General features: G+C 41.2%; 1 protein-coding gene across 1 annotated transcript in view; it reads left to right on the top strand.

Annotated features, from left to right (window-relative positions):
* Nucleotides 1-11,411, top strand: part of WDR7 (WD repeat domain 7) — a 597,600-nt gene that overhangs the window by 425,704 nt on the left and 160,485 nt on the right.

The raw sequence follows: 11,411 nt of genomic DNA, 5'->3' as shown, positions 1-11,411 counted from the left end.
AGTATTTACCGTGCAAGAATTAATTACGTTTTGATTCAGTGCACGCAGGCTTGCGGATTGTAGGCCTCTCATCTCTGCCAGATGATGTGTGTGTGTGTAACATGCTAAGAGATTTGTTAGAATAATACATAGTGTTGCTACTATATATTAATCTTTGTTTCTTTCCATCTATCTCTTGTATGGATAGAACTACTCTAGCTTAAAGCAAACCTCTAGCCAAAAATAAGTCAAAAATCATTAGACTAATAAAAGATAAAATATGCAACTAGCTTTTTCTGCAATAGTCAATTACAGTACAGAGATTTCCCCCGCAGTACTCTTTTATGCTGCTAGATGTCCTTAGACTGATGGCCAGCATCATACTACATCATCCTGGACCTGTCCCAGACCTCTTCTCTTATCACCGATCTGCTTGTAAGCACACAAGCTGATTGGCTCCTTGTGATTATACTCCCTCCCACGTTCTAGCCCTCCTTTACAGGAACTGCAATAGGCTTATTGTAGGTCAAATTTAGGTGCTTTGCTTGCATAAAAAAAAATATAGTTAATGATATATTAACCACTTGCCTACTTCCTGCCCAAGCGAATTTTCAGCTTTCACTGCTGTAGCACTTTGAATGATAATTGCGCGGTCATGCCACTCTGTACACATATGAAATTGGCGGTATTTAATCACCACTGGGTTTTTTATTTTTTGCTAAACAGAAAAAAAAGGATTGAGAATTTTGAAAACAACATCTTTTTAACAGTTTGTTATAAAATTTTGCAAACTGGTAATTTTTCTACTTCACTGATGGGCTTCGCTGATGGGTTGCACTGGTGGACACTTATCAGGAGGCACTGATGATGCTGCACTGATATGCAACACTGATGGGCACTGAAAAGCACTGGTAGGCGGCACTGATGGGCTCTCATTGGCAGCACTGATAGGTGGCTCAGGTGGGCACTGATTAGCAGTACTGATGGGTGCTGATGACACTGGTGGGCACTGAGGGGGGTCGATGTCCCTGTAACAGAAGTCGGTTAGCGGCTTTCTTTTTTTTCCCTCACACTTCTGTGATCACCTGTTATTGGCTGACAGAGGATCACGTGTTAAAGAGCCACTGTAATTGGCCCTTTTACCCATATTTGTGATTGGTTGATTCCCAAGCACTCGGCAATCAGAGCGTGCTGCAGGGGGTGCACGGACAGATGTCCATGGACGCCCTCCTGGCATTTTAAGCTCATTCTGTAGCCGTCTTTCGGCTAAAGTGTGGCCGGGAAGGGGTTGATGAATAGCTGCATTAAATTGTCCTTTATATCTACTTAGACCGCCATAGTTCAAATCTCAGCCAGTTCACCGGGGACTGGCCAAGATTTGACTTGGGTAAAACCAATGTCTGGTTTGTAGCACACGATTATAGCGGCTATAGCTATTTTGAATAAACATTGTGTTGTCCTGGCAGATATGGCTCCCCACACATAATCTATGGCCTTCCTTAGAGTTCAGTTTAAAAGAAATTGTTAAAATCAATGAATCGACCTAAAGAAAACATCTGGTAATGAAAACATCTTGCACACCAGAATGCCTCTCGCTTATGCAGAATTGGGCTTTCCCAGACGTTAGAGCCTAGCATGCCCACCTACACTCCACAGTATCATGAAGTGCCTTAGCAAGCAAACAAAACTCCCCCACTTTGTGATTGCTCACCAACAAAACTTTATGTGCCTCTCTTAAAGGATAAGTTCACCTTTTCAAAAAAAAAAAAAAAAATCTAAATGTACATCTTCTTGCAGCTACAAAAAAAAAGTGCATTTATTTTTTTTTTTAAATAAAAACAGAATGGTGCCATCCTATATACCCAAAATCAATATTACTATAAATCAGCCTTATCACAAGGCATAAATGTCAAATATACAAATGTATAAAAAGTGAATAAAGAATCTTTCAATGCCCTTTGGTGTATATATGATCATAAAAACCACCAATTCCAGCAAAATTATGAAAAAGCTATAAAAAAGCTGATGTTTCTACACGTGCAAAAAAAAAAAAAAATCAATAGTGTCCACCACTGAGTTATCCAACACTCTTCATGCAATGGTGACCATCCCCTCACCCGATGTGCCCTCATCTGGAGAATAAGACCAATGATAGTCTTTAATGTTGTTCCACTCCTATGGATACCTCCTGAGTCTATGATCTCCTCTCCTTGGATTCACTTCCACTCATCCACATCACCTAAAGAAAAAAACTTTACATAGTGCTTATTCTTTAAAATTACTGGTCTCTATTTAAATTATCTCTCATATCCAGAAAATTCACATTTGCATGGTTCTGTGAGTGCACCACACTATAACGGCATAAAAGCCAAGCCTTAGGCCCCTATTACACATGTAGACCGTTCGTTTGATCAGTTCAGTTACTTTTTTTCAAAGAAAAAAACGTATGAAGTTTACATCCATTTTTATATCTGTTTTTAACCTCTCCTGGTTATAGTCCTTTAACCACTTGAGTCCCGGAGCCATTCTACCTTGCAAAAATAGACCGTTTTCCATTTACATAAATTTTTCAGATTTTTTTAACGTAAGAAAAATAGAGCTTTGACCCATTCAAAAAAAGGATGTTGACTGAAGCAGACGTAAACGGATGTAAATGGAAGGTCATCCATTTACATGCTTTTTTCCATAGGGATGAATTGTTGTCTAATTTTCATCTGTCAGCGGATGGATGAAAAACCGACAATTTGTCCACATGTGTGAAAGGGGCCTTAGGCCGAGAATATCAATCTACCATAGTATGTTTAACGCAATCCTCATGTGTGGTGTGTGCCGCGGCGTGATGTTAAAATGGCCCCTCCCCAAAAAATACTAATACAATTTCGAAATTTGACATTTCCCATAGATCTGTTACAGAAAATCTGAAAAAATATTCGAAAAGAGGAAAAGGAAGGGACAGCACAGATGAAGTACGAAACTGATAATGAAATGAAGCAAACCATTTAATTAGTAGAGGCTAATCTAATATAATGTTGTTCTTTGCTGGCCTGAGTTCTGGAAGTGCAGGAACAGCAGTACAGGTCAGTAGTTCTAGCAATATGAGTGCTATAATACCATGCACCAGTTTTTGTGCGCATGTGATGCTACGGTGAGCACCAACTCTGACCTTAAAGACCTGGAAGAGACCAAGCACAGTCCTGAAATATTTCTTCAGTTAATTGCTGATCCGGTCTGAGTAAGCACCTAGGTAGGGAAAACACTGTCTGCTGGGACAAGATGGCTACATAAGTCCCAAGGGGGTTATATATGTATATGTGTGTATATATATATATATATGTGTATATATATATATATATATATATATATGTGTGTATATATATATATATATATATATATATATATATATATATATATATGTGTATATATATATATATATATATATATATATATATATATATATATATATATATATACCCTCTTAAAGTATAACTAAAGGCAAAACATTTTTTTATTTTTTAGATAGAATGGAGATGGATTAGAATACTTGAGTTTTTATTGCTGTCTGTGTCCCGTTAGGAGATTCACTCTCTATTTGTTTACCATTATTATTGAAAGTAAATGAAACTCCCAAATTTTAGGTTGTCCCGAGAAAACTAATAGGGAGATAATCTTTCAATGAGGACACCAATTCCGGTGACCTGGGGGTCCCCAAAGAATTTTTTTAATTTGCAGGGATTCCCTCTCAATTCCTGTTTGGGACAGGAAGTGAAGGGAAATCTCTGCAATGGGACACAGATGGCGAAAAAAATATCTGTCTGGTTATAACCCTCCCCTAGGCCGGGTTCACACTGGTACACCAAACGTGCCGACATTAGGAGCTTATGTCGCATGACGTGTGAAAATCAATGTTTCCCTATGGGAGCTGTCTTATATGGTCCGACACAAGTCGGTCCGACTTTGAAAATGCTCCCTGCACTACTTTGGTCTGACTTTAATCCTACTTCAGCCCATTGAATATCACTGGAGTCGAATCAGATCGCCATCTTGACTGATCCGACTTTGGCATGCGACTTGTGCTCTGATGATCTTGAAGGGTAACTCCACGCCAAATAAAAAAAAATGGCTAGGCTTCTCCCTCCAAAAGCATACTAGGCCCTTCGGTCTGGTATGGATTTTAAGGGGAAGCCCCACGCTGAAAAACGGCGTGGGGGTCAACCCAAAATCCATACCAGACCCTTATCCGAGCACGCAGCTTGGCAGGTCAAGAAAGGCGGTGGGGATGAGCGAGAGCCCCCCCAAACCGTACCAGGCCACATGGCCTCAACATGGGGGGGGTGGGTCCTTTGGAGCAGGGGGCCCCTAAAGCACCTTGTCACAATCTTGATGAGGACAAGGGCCTCTACTCGACAACCCTGGCTGTTGGTTGTCGGGGTCTGCGGGCTTATCGGAATCTGGAAGCCCCTTTTAACAAGGATCCCTAGATCCCAGCCCCCCCCCCCATCCTATGTGAATAAGTATGGGGTACATTTTATCCCTACCCATTCACCTAAAATAAAGTATCAAAAAGAAAACACAAACACATTACACAGGTTTTTAAAGTAAATTATTAGGCAGCTCCGTCGTCTCTTCTGATCTCTTCTCCCCTCTCCGGCTCTTCTGTGTCCTCCGCTGACATCTTCTGCCTCTGTTGGTTCTTCTCCCCTCTCCTGTTCTTCTCCGCACTCTCTCCTGTTCTTCTCCCTCTGTCCGCTGTCTTCTGCTGGGTCTACTGTGCTCTTTTGCTCAGTCTTCTCAGTTGTCTTCTCCCTCTGTTCTTAACTGAACACTCTCTCCCACTCTAATGCCGGGAGCGCGGTATGCCACTACTTATATTGGCATGGGGCTGGGTCACCGGAGGCATGCCTCTTATGACATCGCTGCCCATCATGCCCCGGACGGTGACATAAGGGGTGAGGCCTCGGGATGATTTCACCCAGTGACCCCGGCCCATGCCAATATACGTAGTGGCACACTGCGCACCCGGCATTAGAGCGAGAGAGAGCATTGAGTACAACAGAGGGAGAAGACAGCGGAGAAGACCAAGCAAAAGAGCAAGAAGATAGTGGAGGAGACCCGGCAGAAGACAGCAGACGGGTGGAGAAGAACCAACAGAGGCAGAAGACGTCAGCCGAGGACACAAGAGTCAGAGAGTGGAGAAGAGATCAGAAGAGGTTAAGGAGCTGCCTTAATAAATTACTATAAAAAACTGTGTGCTGTACTTTTGACACTTTTTTTTCGGTGAAAGGGGTGGGGATTTGGGAGCCCCCATGCTGTTTTTTTTTTAAATTGTGCGTGGGGATCCCCCTAAAGATTCATACCAGACACAGTGCCTGGTATTGTCGGGGATCAAAGTCGGATCCCTGTTCATTGAAGTCAGACTTCAAGTCGCAGGGCAAAGTCGAATCCAAAGTGGTATGACTTTGGTGTCGTACCAGTGTGAACCCGGCCTCACTCTATCCAAAATGAAAAACAAAGTTTTTCCTATAGTTCTATGTTAAGTCCCATTTTGTGCACTTCCAATGCAATCACAGTCAAGTCACTTTGACAATCGCTACTGATTTTCTGAAATGCTCTGTGTGGCATTAAAGAGATGCCAAGGATAGTCCTGTCATTTATGTCCAGGAAGCAGCCCCAGCTTGCCTATCTGCAAAAACTGCACCATCTGCCCTCATTCTGTTTGCTGGGACTTATAGTTCTCCAGCCGCCAGAGACCCAGAGATTCCAGTAGGCTGCACTGCATTTTGGTAAGTGGCTGACTAGTATTCTGTCTTTGGAGGAGCAGAGGAATGAGATAAACATTGATTTAGAATCACATGAGTGTGGAATAATTGAGTTTTGAGAAGTTTGCTTTTACTCTGAGCAGAAATATTGAATCAGTTAAAGAGTTATTATCAAGGGCTGACAGTATGAAGATTACACTTCTGATTGCTGAGGTGACAGCTCAGGTCAAAGCCCATGTCTAGCATGACAAGATATGTCTAAATCGGATTAGACACGTCTCATGTTTTCTGTGTATAAGAGACTGAATGTTGGCTTGTATGAAGAAGAACTCCGCCAAGAAATATTTACATGTTTTAATAGTAAATTATACGCTGTGCTTTAGAATATTACACAATAAATGCGTGCTGAAGATTAAAACAAACACGTGTAGTGTTAATGTGACGTAAGTGACATAGATGTGATATGACCAAAATAAAACAATAAATATGTCAATTAAAACATTAATAATAACGTACTCATGTGCATCCAAGCGCTTTGTAACACAGATGTAAGTGTCCGGTGGTATATAGGGAGCAACACTAGTCCCACATTAAATATAAAAAAAGTACTATTCAAAAACCAGTCTTTTTTTATAAAACAATACTGTGACAGTCCTGTTGAAAAAAGTGCATATGCGTGGTATCCAGTAATAGCACTGCTGACATGCTTATAAATCCATGCGTCTAAAGATGATTGACAGGTGTTGCAGATCTTGTTTTGGTGCTCTTATTCCAGTGACCCCCTAGGTATTAAATGCTCACCTTGGAGCGTTTGACTTAGCAATTACGCTCAGTCAATACACGCTTGTGAACCACCCCTGGATTCTATAAGGATCCTGTTACCATTATAGAACCCAGGGGTGGTTCACAAGCGTGTATTGACTGAGCGTAATTGCTAAGTCACATGCTCCAAGGTGAGTATTTAATACCTAGGGGGTCACTGGAATAAGAGCACCAATGCATGATCTGCAACACCTGTCAATCATCTTTAGACGCATGGATTTATAAGCATGTCAGCAGTGCTATTACTGGATACCACGCATATGCACTTTTTTTCAACAGCACTGTCACAGTATTGTTTTATAAATAGACTTTTTTTTGCACAATAGCAGTTTTTTGCTATTTAAAGTGGGACTAGTGGTGTTCCCTATATACCACCGGACACTTATATCTGTGTTACGATGCACATGAGCACTGTATTATTGTTTTAATTGACATATTTATTGTTTTTTATTTTGGTTATGTCACTTACGTTACATTAACACTACACGTGTCTGTTTTAATCCTCAGCTTGCATTCATTGTGTAATATTCTAAAGTGCAGCGTGTAATTTACTATTTTTTGTCTAAGTGCACGAGCTTATGAGACGTGCGTAACACTTCCAGATAGTTAGTGATATCTATTAGGCTTTGGGTTGATTGAGGCTCGCAGGAATTTTATTACTTTCCTAATATTAAAATAATATAGGCTTTAGATGGATTTTAGCCACTTTTTGAGATTTGTTGTTTACAAGTTAAACACTTTTTTTTTTTGCTATAAAATTACTTAGAACCCCCAAACATTATATATATATATATATATATATATATATTATTTTTTTTTTTTTCTAACACCCTAGAGCAGTGATGTCGAACCTTGGCACCCCAGATATTTCGGAACTACATTTCCCATGATGCTCAAGCATTGTGCAGTGTAGCTGAGCATCATGGGAAATGTAGTTCAAAAACATCTGGGGTACCAAGGTTCGCCATCACTGCCGTAGAGAATAAAATAGCAGTCGTTACAATACTTTCTATCACACCGTATTTGCTCAGCGGTCTTGCTAGTGCACTTTTTTTTGGGGAAAAATACACTTTTTTGAATTAATAAATAAGACAACAGCAAAGCCCAATTTGTTTTTATATTATGAAAGATAATGTTACGCCGAGTAAATTGATACCCAACATGTCACGCTTCAAAATTGCGCCCGTTCGTGGAATGATGACAAACATTTACCCTTAAAAATCTCCATAGGCGTAGTTTAAAAAATTCTACAGGTTGCATGTTTTGAGTTACAGAGGAGGTCTAGGGCTAAAATTATTGCTCTCGCTTTACTGATCGTTGCGATATCTCACATGTGTGGTTTGAACACCGTTTTTATATGCGTACGCTACTCGCGTATGCATTCGATCGCAAGCTTGGCGAGATGGGGCGCATTTAAAAAATGTTTTTTTTCTTATTTATTTTACCTTTTTATTTTTTTATTTTTACACTGTTTTTTAAAAAAAATGACACTTTTATTCCTATTACAAGGAATGTAAATATCCCTTGTAATAGAAAAAAAGCATGACAGGACCTCTTAAATATGAGCTTTGGGGTCAAAAAGACCTCAGATCTCATATTTACACTAAAATGCAATAAAAAAAAATTAAAATGTAATTTTAAATTATTATTTTTTAAATGGTCCTTTAAGAGCTATGGGCGGAAGTGACCTTTTGATGTCGCGTCAGCCCTGCAATGGTATGGAGACGGGTGGGGCCATCTTCCACTCACTCGTCTCCATACCTAACACCAAGAAGGATCCGATCGCCTCCGCCACTACCGACGGCTCCGGTAAGCGGCTGTGGGCACAGGAGCGCGGCTGGGGGGCCCTCTCCCACCGCCGATAAAAGGGATCTCACGGCAAATCCGCCACAGAGACCACTATTATCGGAAACCGGACCACCGGCCGAAGAAAAGGTTACCGGGGTTATGGCAGCTAGCTAGCCATAACAACGATATTCCTATTCAAACTTAGGATGTATATCGGCATGCCGCGGTCCGAAAGTGGTTAAGATGAACTCAATGGCGTTTTCACAACTGTATGCTGGATAGTATGGTCCAGGGTTTTTTCAAAAAAAGTGAACTTACGTCACCCCTTCTCTCCCAGTTCCAACTTGTACTTACCTCAAGACATTCTGAGCTGTCAGTGCCCCGAGTCACTACTTAGCAGGTGCTTATCAATCAGGATTGCCCTGGTCCATCTTGAACAAACTGCACAGAGAAGAGGAAGAAGAGCAGAATTTCAAATCCCTGTACCACTGGACTTGCTGTGGGGGGCACTGATAGCTCAGCATTTCCAGAAGTAAGTACACCAAGGAGATGGTATGGTGTTCATCTTTTCATATTTTTATGTAAAGGTGAATACTTTATTGAAAACAAAACTCTATCGAGGTTTTGAGCATTTTCAACAGCTAAAGTTTGTCTGCTGAAGTTCCTACTTTTTTTTTTTTTTTCCCCTCTTCTTTGGCAGTTTTCTGCCTGAACATCCCTTGGACATTGGACGGCACTCAGTCAAACCTTATCATTGTTCTAAAGAATGTGTAACAGTTGGTGATGCTGCTGGAATAGGCCTCCTAATACCTGCCTTTGTTTGCAGCTCAGGCTTTGGTGCCGTGTGGCAGCTCCAATCTTTTCCTCTGAAAGGCGACAAGTGAGCCAGCTGGTCCAGCTGCAGGATGGGGTTAATCTCTGACCACGTCGTACCCCTCCTGAGCGATGTTAATGAATTAGCAAGAAGCCTGTTGCTTTCCAAACTGTTTTATACCCAGCCAGCAACGAGGGCAAAGAAATGAGTACCAGTGCAAATCTGTGACGAAATTGGGAGTGAGAAGCAGCTTTTGTCTTGAGGATTTTGTTTCACTTTTGTCTAAAATTGAATGTTACATTTATATATATATATATATATATATATATATATATATATATATATATATACATACATACATACATACATAGCGGTGAAAATGATTATTTGATCCCCGGCAGATTTTGTAAGATTCCAAACTTACAAAGAAATGCATTTTAAATGATAGCGACCGAATATCAACCAAAAATCCAGAAAAAACACAATACAAATGTTAGACATTGAGTTGCAGTTCAGTGAGTAAAATAAGTATTTGATCCCCTACTAATCAACAATAATTCTGGCTCCCACAGACTGGAATACAGTATGTATGTGCCCATGTGGTACACAGATTAGTCCTGAGAAGGAAAACTCATTATGTGTATTAAAGACACCTGTCCACAAAATTTTTTCTTTCAGTCAAATCTCACCATCATGAGCAAGACCAAACATCTGTCAAAGGACGTCAGGGACAATAGACCTGCGCAAGGCTGGAATGGGCTACAAGACCATCAGCAAGAAGGTTGGGGAAAAGGAGACAACTGTTATGCCCCGTACACACGACCAGACTTTTCAACATCAAAAGTCTGACGGAATGATTCCGGCAGACTATTCGAACGTGTGTGGGCTGCAGCGGACTTTTGATTTGCAAAAGTCTGACAGACTTTAGAAATGGAACCTGTTTCAAATTTTTCCGACAGAACTCTGCCGGACCCAGAAATCCGCTCGTGTGTGTGCTAGTCTGACGGACTAAAACCGACCCTAGGGCAGCTATTGGCTACTGGCTATGAACTTCCTTATTCTAGTCCAGTCATACGTCATCACGTTCGAATCCGTCGGACTTTGGTGTGATTGTGTGTGGCCAAGTCCGTTCATTCGGAAAGTCCGTCAGAACTCTGTCAGAACTCCGTCGAAAGTCTGCCGGACTTAAGTCCTGTCGTGTGTACGCGGCATGAGTGATTATTCACAAATGGTAGAAATACAAAATAACCATCAATCGCCCTCGGTCTGGAGCTTCATGCAAGAAATGTACCTGGGGGAAGGATGAGCATGATGAAACGTGAGGGCCAGAACCTCACGGTAGGAGCTTGTAAATGATCTTAAGGCAGTTTGGACCACATTTACCAAGCAAACAATTGGTAACACAATACGCCACCATTGAAATCTTGCAGCGCCCGCAAGGTCCCCTCCGCAAGAAGGCACATGTACAGGTCCATCTGAAGTTTGCCATTGAACATCTAAATGATTCAGAGAAGGATTTGGAGAAAGTGTTGTGGTCAGATGAGACAAAAATTGAGCTCTTTGGCATTATCTCAACTCGCCGTGTTTGGAGGAAGAAAAATGTTGACTACGACCCTAAGAACACCATCCCTGCACTCCAGCACAGAGGTGGAAACAACTTGCTTTGGGGCTGTTTCTCTACTAAAGGTGCAGGCTGACTTTGTCGCATTGAGGGGCCAATGGAGGGGGCCATGTATTGTAAAATCTTGGATGAGAACCTTCTTCCCTCAACCAGAACACTGAAGGTGGGTCGTGGACGGGTCCTCCGACATGACAATCACCCAAAACATACCAACAGTGCTCAAGAAGAAGCACATTAAGGTCATGGAGTGGCCTAGCAAGTCTCCAGACCTTAATTCTATAGAAAATGTATGGAGGGAGTTGAAACTTAGTCGCCAAGCGACAGCCAAGAAACCTTAAGGATTTAGAGAACATCTGTAAAGAGTGGACCGAAATTCCTCCTGAGATGTGTGCAAACCTGGTAACTAACTACAAGAAACCTTTTTACCTCTGTGCTTGCCAACAAGGGTTTCACCACCAAGTACTAAGTCATGTTTTTCTTGGGGATCAAATACTTATTTTATTCACTGAACTGCAATTCCACTTCTGACATTTGTATCATCTGTTTTTCTGGATTTTTGGTTGATATTCTGTCTCTAGCATTTAAAATACACCTATGATAAAAATTATAGGCCCTTCATTTCTTTGTAAGT

Source organism: Lithobates pipiens, unplaced genomic scaffold, assembly GCF_037356315.1.
Source record: "Lithobates pipiens isolate NorthernLeopardFrog02 unplaced genomic scaffold, aLitPip1_a1.2 Scaffold_3, whole genome shotgun sequence".
NCBI classification, from domain to species: domain Eukaryota; kingdom Metazoa; phylum Chordata; class Amphibia; order Anura; family Ranidae; genus Lithobates; species Lithobates pipiens.
Note: the sequence above shows the minus strand (reverse complement) of the source record. Positions and strands in the feature narration are given on the sequence as shown.